The following is a 12,430-nucleotide window of genomic DNA, read 5'->3' on the forward strand; positions in this document are numbered from 1 at the left end:
TGAGGAGCGAAGAACAAAGATCCACGAGAATACTTGAGCAAAGTTTATATACATTCTTTAGAGAGGGCAGCGACTTTACATACATCATATCTTCTTTTAGCAAATCATCATATACCAAGGGGAAATCAAATAACAACTCTAAAACATGATAAGCAAATTTATTGGCGGGAGCATACCGGGCAGGGGATGATTGGTCAGCCCTGAGAAGGGCTATACATTTAAACTAATTGGTTGAAGCCCTGAGATATATACGTGCAGATCTGCATGGTTTCTGGGAAGGGGTTGTTATTTAACTAGGTGGTCAGGGAAGATTTCAGCACACATCTAATGGGCAGTTCTGGGAATTGTCTTAAATTCCACAGAAATTTCAGGTTCTTAGTGCAACTTGGAAGCTTTACAAAACCTGGTTCTTTACGTTTCAATTTCAATTTCTTTTATTCTTTCATTTCCCACTCCTTTTTCTGACTACTTTTAATCTTAAAAATAATGAGTCATAATTATTGTGGGGTCTCACATTCTATTTCTGCCAGTGGAGCGTATTTCTGTCTGATTACCATGAGTTTTACCTGTCCAATTTGAGCCTGGAGAAAGGAAACTATGCGGTTAAGCAAACAAGTTCCCACAGTTAGCAACACCATAAGGATGATCAGGGGTCCCGCTAAGCCTGATAGAAGTGTAGTTAACCAGGGGGACTGAGTAAACCATGACTCAAAACACCCTTGTTGAATCTCCCTTTCTTTCTGGCGCTCTTCAAGTCTTTTTCTCAATTTACCCATGGATTATTTTGCAACTCCAGTATGGTCAGCATAAAAACAACATTCTTCTATCAGTGAAGCACAGAGGCCATAAAATGTGTTGGAATTTTTGGAGGCCACGCTTGAGACTCGCCCTTGGAAACTGAGATCTATACCAAGGGTGGCTTTCCACAGAGCCCAGGGAATCTCAGCCATGATATCATATGATTTTATTTTGAAAGACTTGGCAGAAATAGTTGGGAAGCCTTGCCTGTGAGAGTTCTCCAGAGCTTTCATTGAAATAATCTTCCTCATCATTTTATGGTTCCTGAATGAATTGAAACCCACAGTGACTCCAACTTCATCCTTGAAAAATGGCTACATAAATACAATGACATTTTTGAAATTCCCATGACCAGGTGGAATTTGAGAATCTTTGGATGTCCTGTTGCTGATTTGAGTGTACCAGACAGTTCCTTGATTGACTGGGTTTCATGATAATGGTGTAGAAAAGAGGTGTCAGTAAGTTGGAGCCTGCTGATTACTGTTCATAGAGCAGTGTTTTGCAGGTGTGTGATAAAACATCTGTGTTGGGGCCATGTGGTTCTGCCATTGACTTCCAAATGGGTGGTGACTGACATGGTGCAGCCAGCAGAACATCTTGTTAAATGGAGAAAGCATCTTGTTATATGGAGAAACTTCAGGGCAATGTTCAGAATCAGGTTGTTATGGTCAAGGGGCAACCAATGTGGGATAGAAGACTGTTTGTTGCATTCTCCCACAGACCCTGACACACGACACATGACAGAACTCCCTCCAGCACTGTGTCCCAGTTGAACTTTTTGTATTTCATGAAGCATATACCAAACTCCCAGTGCAGCAGGAAGAAACACAACAAAAAGTGGAGGATGACCAAATAGCTTCACAGTCCACACGGGGAATCACTTAGCCCCAGTGACCACAGTTATCTACAAAGAGAGAATTCAGCACTGCTGCTTAATGTTTATTGGAATTTAAGAGACCATGTTCTCCAGGTCACATAGATGCAGACCCAGCTTTGATGGTCTCACTACAAAGGAAGCAAAAGCTCCTGACAACATATATTTCAAGTGCCCAACCTCAGAGGCAGTTTCTCAAGAAGTCTGTAGGCCAACAGTGTTCCATGATTGTGGAGTTTTACCCTGTCCATTACTTTTGGAAACTCCTCTACCACCTCCAAAGTTATGAACTCCTGAGCAATATCCATTCGAGATATGTATTCACAGATTTTATTACTCTTCTCCTCTAATTGTGTCTTAATTGGGGCAAAGGTAATGTCAAGTAATTGTTCTGGATGAGAATGGAAGGATTTTTGTGTAGCATATATTTGCATACACATTGGATTAATTTTCCACTTTTCCATTTGAAATACTGAATCCCTAACACTTCCCTATACCCTACTAGACTCTGTCACCTAATCCTAATATGATGGAGAAAAATAACCCAAACAGAATTGAAATAGAAGCAGTTCAGAAGAGGCATGGTGTATAGTTGGACTTGCCTTTTGCATTATATAGGGTAGGAGTTGTAAATCTAGTCAATTTTTTTTAATAGTTCTCCATGTGTTTTTAAAGTTACAAATATGTGAATTCCTGTCTCCCTTTCACTGTAGCCTATTCATCACATGTATTTTTATAAGCACATGTAGAATCCTACCTGGTACCACACGTACACTATTGTGTGGTGGCTGAATTGGCAGATACAAATTGTGAGAAGAGATCACTCCTCCTAAATGCTGTTGGAACTGAAAATTCAACCTATGGGTGAGCTTCCTAGCTGAACAACATTATACATAAATCCATGTTCAGTAAAATGAATATCTTTGATCTGTGAATGATATATTTTTCATGGTGAATTTCAATTGGCAAATAGTGCTACTCTTAATATTTGCGTGTGTTTGTGTGTGCGTGTGTGTGTGTGTGTGTGTGTGTGTATATATATATATATATATATATATATATATATACATATATTAATATACACTCTCCAGATTTTTCAAAATTTGAAATACATGTGTATCTTTATACATTTTCTAAATTCATTCATATTCAAGTACGTGGATTTATAATCATCTTTTCACAAGATTATTCTCAGAAATGTTCAGCCACCTGGAATACCTATTTGTTTCCTTCTACTGAAAACTAACTTCAGTGAATGGTGTATACAATTCCTAATATTTCTACAGTAACTGACCCAGTTTAACATCAATGCAAGTAGACTCCTATGGGACATGATGTGTATTTTGAAGTTCATTATTTTCAACACTGGTACATTACTATTTCTTTAGTTTATGCACATCATTGGATATACATTTCATCCACATGTTCCCAAATTTATAGTCATTTGTTTCACTTTCAATCACTTTCTACTTCAGAACACCTATATTCCTCCATGTTTATTGACTGATCGTTTTATGAGACTTCTTTCCAAACACATTATTTTTGATTTCCATAATTACTTTTGAAGAAAATCTCACACATTATAAATGATGAACCATAACCCTAATATTACCATTAGATGTATAACTGGTTGTAATGAATGATTGTATATCAATATATTATTTCTTATATATTTTCAGATATCAATTCAATCCATTATTTACAGTTTAACCAGTTATATTATTTATACACAGTATTGTCTATTCATGCATTATCTCTATATTCATAGAAACACGGTACACCTGTTAAAACCCCCAATACTAATTTATTCGTCTTCAAAATATTCCTCCCAGAAATGGGGGAAGAAATACTTATGTCACCTGACCTACATATACATTTTATCACAGCAATATTCTGGACACAAAAAAAGCAAATGTCACAGTTATAATTGTACCAAAGGAAAGGTCGGGCGAGCATTGGAGGAAGAGACCACCAAGAGACTGTCTCATGCAACTGCAAACTGTTTATTGGGGGTCCAGCATGCTGCGGCTCAGAGTTCACTTGAATTTAGCAGAGAGCCCTGAGAACAGCTTAAGCAGAGCTTATATACTTTCCTTGGAGATGGCAGGGAGTGAAGTTTATTGATGGGTCAGGGCAAGTGTGCGGTGTGTGTGCAAATGTATGAAGGAGTACATTCTGCAGTTTGCCAGTTGGGGACATCACACTCTGGGAAGAAGATTAGCAAAGAGTTCTCAAGATTTCAACAGTGTTTTGCTAAGCATACAGAAAAACAGGAAGTGGCAAGTACCTATTTTATTAACTTTTCATTCCCCACTTATTTTTCGGGTTACTTTTAATCATAAAAGTGATCATTGGGGGGTGTCACATTTTATGTCTGCTAGTGGGGTATATTGTTGTCTGATTACCATAAGTTTAACATGTCAAATTTGAGCTTGGAGAAAGGAAACTACACGGTTGAGCAAACAGCGCCCTACAGTTAGCAATAATATGAGGATTATTAATGGACCAGCCAAGGCTGATAAAAGTGTAGTTAACCCCGGGGACTGTGTGAACTAAGACTCAAACCACCCTTTTTGTCCCTCTGTCTCTGGTTGATGCTCTTCAAGTCGTTTTCTTAATTTACTCTTAGATTGTTTTACAACTCCAGTATTGTCGGAATAAAAACAACATTCTTCCCTCAATGCAGCACAAAGGCCCCTTCTCTCATGAAGAGGAGGTCCAACCATCGCCTGTTCTGTAAAAGGTTAAAGATTTCTGTAAAGCTGTGATGGAGGTTTTAAATATCTTTAAGTTTTGGTCTATTGCTGCTTCTCATTGAGTCATTTGTTGTGTCCCATTGACTAGGGCAGTGGTTCCTGTGCCCAACTCTGCAGCAACTCCTATTCCTAATAGGATGGCTAAAGTGAGGGATACATGTTTCCGGCATAACCATGTTTTTATGGCCCCCTATTTGAAATTTAAATGAACCTGCGTCATGATAGAGCACTCTGGGAAACATCTGCACCATTAAATAATTAAGCACATCTGTTGACAATTTTATGAACACATAAACAATGTTTAAGTATATAGAATTATACTGCTGTAGGGACAGAAACGGTAAGGCACCTAAGATAGCACCGAAGCTAGGGAAATAGTCCTATTTGGTTGCAAATTGATTTAGAAGGCATTGCTTCTGTTGTAATCAATTAATCCCCTGGACCCCAAGTTTAGGTAGTTTCAGAATTTTTTACCCAACATGTAAATAAAGGGACTCAGAAGTTCACAGTCTGCAGAAGTTCACAAAAGTCAGTTTTTGTTTCTGTTTTATTTCCTCTGTTCTGGGCAAGTTAACTTTTTAAGAACACCTGAGAGGGGGAGAGCTTTTGTCTTCTCTTTTTTTTTCTCCCTGCCAGCTGTGAAAATGGAGCCCAGTTGCTAACTTCTTTATCTTAGAAATATAGCCATCTCTGTGAAGCCCCAACTCAAGGCCAGAGACCTTGTTCACATATTTTGTGAAAAACTAGTAAGGGGGTGTCTAGCTTCGGAGTGCTGATTTTTCCAGCCAGTGGCAAGTAGAACAGGGCAACAAGAAATGAGGAAGTTTATCTACATTGAACTCTTTCATAGGGACTCTTTTGCTGAAAGTCCTAAAATCAGCCATGGTGAAGACTTCTGGAGAAGGTCAGTTAAGACTTTTCTGTGCTCCTGGTACAGAGGGGGAAGACGTGGAAGGCGGTGGGTGAGAGCAGCTCTGTGGATTTCAGAATGAGGAAGACAGATCTAAAAGAATAATGGAAAATGGGTTTGGGATTTTGCTAGCAAGAAAAACTTGAGCAGTAGAACAGGTAGAGCAGAGGGGAAGATGGGAGTGAGTATATCAAAAAGCCTGTGAGGGACTTTAAATTCTTAGTAACCTGTTTTCAGTGTTGACAAAGCAACTTCAAAGGCCATTTTTATTACATCTTGGTTAGGGGTCTGAGGGTTCCCTCAGCCTGTTTGGGCTTTTGGTTAGCTGGTAAGAGGACCTGTTGGGACCCGGTGTGAACACTGACAAGAGAAGAGAGGAGTGAGTGGGTAGAGGAGTACCTCAGTACCTGCTACCTCAGCAGCGGGGCAATGGTCTGAAAACCGGCGGAGGTTTGGGTATTTGATCTAGTAATGGAGGGGAGAAATCAGGTTGCTGAGTTGGGTTTGACAGCAGAGCGTCTGGAGCAGAAGGCAGAGGGTGAGGATCTATTGGGGAAGCATAGTTCAGGATTTGAGCGAAGGAGGAAAAAGGCCTCCACATAGGGGAATTTCCTTCCACCTTTTTGAGCACTTGCCGAAGTTAAAAAGGTCAGGCAGAATTTGAGGATCTAGAGACCCCTCTGGGGGCCATCAGTTTTGGTTGTCTAATTGGTAATAAGGCCAATGCTGTGTACTGAATTTGATGATGAGTTTGGGTTCCTCTAGGCAGCCCCTATATGCTCACATCCCCATGACTTACAGAAGAAGTCGGCTTTTCCCTCACACAGCCGTGGCTTTTGTGGCTTTGATAACTGCCGGGTAAACATAGTAATCTATGCTAGCCAACTTGCTTCTGGCTCGCGTGTTTCTTCACCCATAATAGCAAAACTCACACACTCTTCCTGATAAACTGTAACCCTAATATTACCATTAGATGTATAATTCATTGGAATGAATGTATGTATACCAATATAAGATTTCCTGTATATTTTTAGATATAAATTAAATCCATTATTTAAAGTTGGAACCAGTTATATTATTTATTCACATTATGGTCTATTCATTCATTATCTCTATTTTCATAGACACAGGGTAAACCTATTTTTACCCCCAATGCTAATTTATGCGTCTTCAAATATTGCTCCTAGAAATGGTGGAAGAAATACTCATGTCACCTTATCTACATATATATTTTATCACAGTAATATTATGGACACAAAAACCAAAGGTCTCACTTTTGCTTCTACAAAAACGTAAATGGAAAGTGAGCATGGATTACTTAAAACATCCACCTTCGGGTTGCCTAATGCTCTCAAATGTCAATCATATTGGTACTACATATTTGTTTCTTCCTAAGATTATATATTCAATCAAGCCTGTTGAAATTGTCTAATCCTATCACTCACTTTATACTTTGCCTGATTTCCTAATGTCTCTATTGATATCAGCTTTCCTACATATTTTCACCAGTTCATCATTGTGACTGACTCTTCACATGTGCTGACATTTACATTCATTCTCTACCAGAAACCCTATTGCTAAAGAACTTTTGGTCCAAATCCTATACTCACTATTCTTCCAAAATCTACCAACTACCTTCCCAATCCTGCCGACTATCCCTCTTTGACTGGATGTTCTCTGCTACATTCATACATCCAAAGTAAATGGTCCTATGCCATTGTATGTCGATTTATCTGAGACATCTGTGCAGAACGGAATTCAAAGCTAAGTATCACCATCAAGGGCCCAATGCCCTTCTGGGCTTCGAATCTTACCTAGATTTCTGTTTTCATACTTATATTTCACCTTCAACTCTTCTTATAAATATCACAGGTCCCCTATACCATTATTCATCCAGCAGAATGATTCCTACCCCAAATCGAACATGTTATTAATCCTAGCAATACACAGTTTCCTCAATCTAACTTTACAGAAGAGAAGGGACAGAGTTATTCTTACTATAGAAATGTAGGGGATCTTTCACCTGCTGAGAACCTCAAAGGTCCATGCAGAAATGATCCCTGGAGAAGATGTATGCAGCTATGAAGGACCTGAGAGAGCAAGAGTCATCATCCCTGGCAAACAACTTGATCTGGATGGTCTGAATGAGCCACTCTCTTCTCAATGTAGAGAAGGTGGACGAATCCAGGCCTGAGTAGAGAGCTCTTCCCGGGTGGCTATGGTTGATATACCATTCCAACTTGTGAAAGTGTCACAGGAAGTAGGGGCAACCTTCATCTCATGGGACTCTTGGAAGCAACTGTTAAGACATATGGTTAACAAAGCAGTGACCTCATTCAGTTCCTGATGGAAGTGACCTCACCTCACTTCCTTGTTGATGGAACTCTCTGAAATTGGGATCCACGAAGCCAGGCATCCAGAGCCAGACCCAGTCCCAATTTCAGTGTGCTCACTTGCATGGAATTACCAAGGAGAGGGTCAGTCATTCTTGGTTCCTACTGATGTGAGGATAGGCAAATGCCAGGAAAGCTCTGAAGAGGCTCCTGTCCTGAAAAAGCAGGTAGTGGCTCACCCCTGGCTACTGAAAACCTCAGAGAGTTGGCCAAGGGACCAGATGTGAGACAGGACAGGCCATGTCTGGGAAAGATAGTATGGCCCACCAGTTAGAGAACACTCCAGATAGTCACAGACCTACTTGGTGGAAGGAGGTGCCTTTGTGGGTGTGGGTGTGAGTTTGTGGTTATGTCTCATGTTCTGAGAATAGGTAGGAAAGGCGGTTTGTTTTCTTTTGCCTGGACTGTTTCTAAAATGTCATTTGACAAGGCAAGTGTTTCTATATCTGTGTATCCCACTGTGTCTGTGGATGTAGACATTAGAAAAGAGAATGCATCAATGAATGTTTCCTGTGTAATAGAGAGCTTTCTAGCATTCATCCTGCCCAATTTATGAATAGAGTGTGACTAGCCTTATTGATGTGCAATACTTGCTATCTTCCTAAGTTCCTATTTTCTTTCTGAATTCTGTCCACTCTACAGAATAGGCTCATGGATTTGTGTCCAAGATATGTACCACCTCCAAGCTCTGTCACATGGACATGTACTGGATAGCTTAAGGGAATGGGAGCATTTCAGAAAACTCAGATATCAGTGTGAGCAGGAAAGTCTCATTGAAGAAACCCTGCTTGGCGCCATTTGCTTACCTAATGTTCTGTTGCCCTGAATGTCAGGAATGTCTTTGCCTCATGCCACACTTTTGTGAAGCCTGAAGAAAACAGTTTTCAAATGGTAATGAATGGGCATCACCTGTGTCTCTTTGCTTAAAATGCTTTGGAAAATCATGTGTCTGAATAAGGCTCTTCACCCTGTGTGTGGCTGTGGCTTAGATTATTAGCACCTGATGGATCTAAATATAGATCCTATATGTGCATCCAAAACCGAAATGGCAAAAAGATCAGTCATTGTGTATGAAGTCTTTTGCCTTCTTCTGTTATGTTCCTGACCTCCATCAAGTGAGAATAGGGATCCTTTGGGTCAAATGAGTTCTACAAACCCCTGCAGAGGTTCTTGGGGTATCTCCTGACTCCAAATCACATAAAGAATCTATACCTGAATGTCAGTAGGCCTCAAATTGGAGAAGCAGAGCAGTATTAATGGCAGGCCTATTTGATCACTCCTGGTTCACAGGAAGGGTGTCCAGGCCACTCTTACTTTAGGCAAATGAGTGGCAAGGGAGATTATCTTTGACACTGTCTTGAGCTGCGCCCCTCATGAAAATCACCAGCCAGAGTTAATGATGAGTATGTGTATGGAAGAAGATGAGGGCCATGTGGGAGGGTTTTGGTTTTAATTGTGGTCATTTGTGTGGCGGTTGCAAGGGATGACTGGGTCCACCTGGGCTTGAACTCTGGCGTGATTCCCCTTAGAGACTAAGTTCTGAAACTGACCTCAGAGAAGTATTGCCATGAATTGTGTTGGGATTTTAGGAGGCCACTCATGAGAGTTGCCCTTGGAAACTGATCTAGGGCCAGGGTTGCTTTCCACAGAGCACTGGGAATCTCAGCCAGGATATCACATGATTTTATTCTGAAAAACTTGGCAGCAAGTGTTGAGAGGCAAAACACACATGGACCTCACATTGTAGACCTCAATTGGCCTGGCTTCGTGTGACCTTTTGGCCACTCTTTTGGAAGCCTTGCTTGTGAGAGTTTTCCAGAGCTTTCTTTGAAATTAGCTTCCTCACATTTAATGGTTCCTGAATAAATTGAAACCCACAGTGCCTACCACTTCATCCTTGAAAAATGGCTACATAAATACCATGAAATTATTGAAATTCCCATGAACAAGTGGCACTGGAGAACCTTTGGGTCTCCTGTTGCTGATCATGAGTGTACCAAACAGTGCCTTGATTGACTGGGTTTCATGAAAATGGTGTAGAACAGAGATGCCAGTAAGTTGGAGCCTGCTGAGTAGTGGGCTTAGAGCAGTGGTGGGGAGGAGTGTGACAAAACATCTGTGGTTGGGCCATGTGGATCTGCCATTGGCTTCCAAATGGCTTGTGACTGACATGGTGCAACCAGCAGACCCTTATAAGTAAAGGCATCTTGTTATATACAGAGGTTTCAGGGCAATGTTCAGAATCAGGTTGCTATAGTCAAGGGGGCAAGCTATATGGGATAGATGCCTGGTTGGCGCATTCTCTTGCTGACGCTGACCCACCACACGTGACAGAACTCCCTCCAGCACTGTGTCCCAGTTGAACTCCTGGTGTTTCGTGAAGCAAATACCAAACTCCCAGTGCAGCAGCAATAAACAAAAGGAAAATTCGAGGATGACCAAATGGCTTCACAGTCCATGGGGGGGGGAGACACTTAATTCCCAATGGCCACAGTTTGCCTTCAAAGAGAGAATACAGCACTGCTGCCTCATATTCATTGAAAATAAGAAACCATATCTTCCAGGTCACATAGATGCAGACCCAGCTTTGGTGGTCTCACTACAAAGGAAGCTAAAGCTCCTGACAACAACATATATTTCATGTGCCCAAACTCAGAGGCTGTTTCTCAAGAAGTCTTTAATCCAGCAGAGCTCCATGTTTGTGGCCTGTTTACACTGTCACTTACTTTTGGAAACTCCTCTACCACCTCAAGGTTGTGAACTCCTGAGCATGTTCCATTCCAGATATATATTCAGAGATTTTCAAACTCTTCTCCTCTAATTGTGTCTCACTTTGGGTAATGGTTATGTCAATGCATTGTTCTGGATGTTGTGGGAGGATTATTTTGTAGCACATATTTGCCTTCCCATTGGATTCATTTTCCATTTTTTGAGGAAATACTGAATCCCTGACACTACCCCATACCCTAATAGACTCTGACTACTAATCTTAATATGATGGAGAGAAATAACCCAAACAGATTAGAAATTCAAGCAGTTCAGAGTAGGCATGGTGTCCAGTTGGACTTGCCTTTTGCATGATAAAGTGTAGCTGTTATAAATCTAGTCAATTTTTTGTTGAAATAGGTCTCCATGTGTTTTTAAGTTAACAAATATATGAATTCCTGTCTCCCTTTCTCTGTAGCCTATTCAGCATTTGTAATTTTATATGCACATATAGATTCCTACATGGTATCACATGTACATTCTTTTGAGATGGCTGATTTGGCAGATACAAATTGTGAGCAGAGATCACTCCTACTAAACGCTGTTGGAACTGAAAATTCAAATTATGGGTGAATTTCCTAGTTGAACAACATTATACATAAATCCAAGTTCAGTAAAATAAATATATTTGGATCTGTGGATGATATATATTTCAAGATAAATTTCGATTGGCATATATATTGCTAATTTTTAATGTCTGTGATATATATATATATATATATATATATATATATATATATATATATATATATATATATATATATATATATATACAAACACACACACACACACTCTCCAGATTTTTCAAAATATGAAATATATGTCTTATTATACATTCTATAAATTTATTCATGTTTATGTGTGTGGATTTATAATCAACATTTCACAAGATTTTTCTCAGAAATATTCATCCACCCAAAATACGTATTGTTTCCTACTACTGACAACTAACTTCAGTGAATGGTTCATTCAAATCCAAATATTTCTACAATACCTCACCCAGTTTAACATCAATGGAAGTAGATTCCTATGGGATATGATGTGTGTTTTGACATTCATTTTTATTCAACACTGGTACTTTACTATTTCTTCAGATTATGCACATCATAGGATATATATTTCATCCACAATTTCGCAAAATTATAGGCATTGATTTCACTTTCAATCACTTCCTGTTTCAGAACACATGTATTCCTCCAGGTTTCTTGATGGGTCTTTTCATGAGACTTCTTTCCAAACACATAATTTTCGATTCCCATAATCACTTTTGAAGCAATACTCACAAACCCTTCATGATAATCCATAACACTAATGTTAACATTAGATGTACAACTGGTTGGAATGAATGAATATATATCAATATGAGATTTCTTATATATTTTCACATATCAATTCAATGCATTATTTAAAGTGGAATCAGTTATATTATTTATTGACAATATTGTCTATTCATGCATTATCTCTATATTCATAGAAGCAGGGTACACCTCATTGTACCCCCAATACTAATTTATACGTCTTCAAAATATTGCTCCCAGAAATGGTGGAAGAAATACCCATGTCACCTGATCTACATATACAATTCATCACAATAATATTCAGGACACGGAAAGCAAATGTCACACTTACGATTGTACCAAACCTAAATGGAAAGTGAACATGGATTACTAAAAACATCCATGTTCAGGTTGCCAAATGCTCTCATTTGAAAATTCTATTGGTGTCTCCATATTTGTTTCCTCCAAAGATTATATATTCAAACTCAACCCTGTTGAAAAAGACTAATCCTGTCATTCACTTTATTCTTTGCCTGATTTTGTAATGTCTCTATTGATGTCTTCTTTCCTTCATATTTTGCACAGTTCATCATTGTGACTGAATCTTCACATGTGGTGACATGTGAAGGTCTTTGAGGAAGGTCTTTGCCTCAGGC

The sequence above is a fragment of the Callospermophilus lateralis genome, unplaced genomic scaffold, assembly GCF_048772815.1.
Source record: "Callospermophilus lateralis isolate mCalLat2 unplaced genomic scaffold, mCalLat2.hap1 Scaffold_2393, whole genome shotgun sequence".
Lineage (NCBI taxonomy): Eukaryota > Metazoa > Chordata > Mammalia > Rodentia > Sciuridae > Callospermophilus > Callospermophilus lateralis.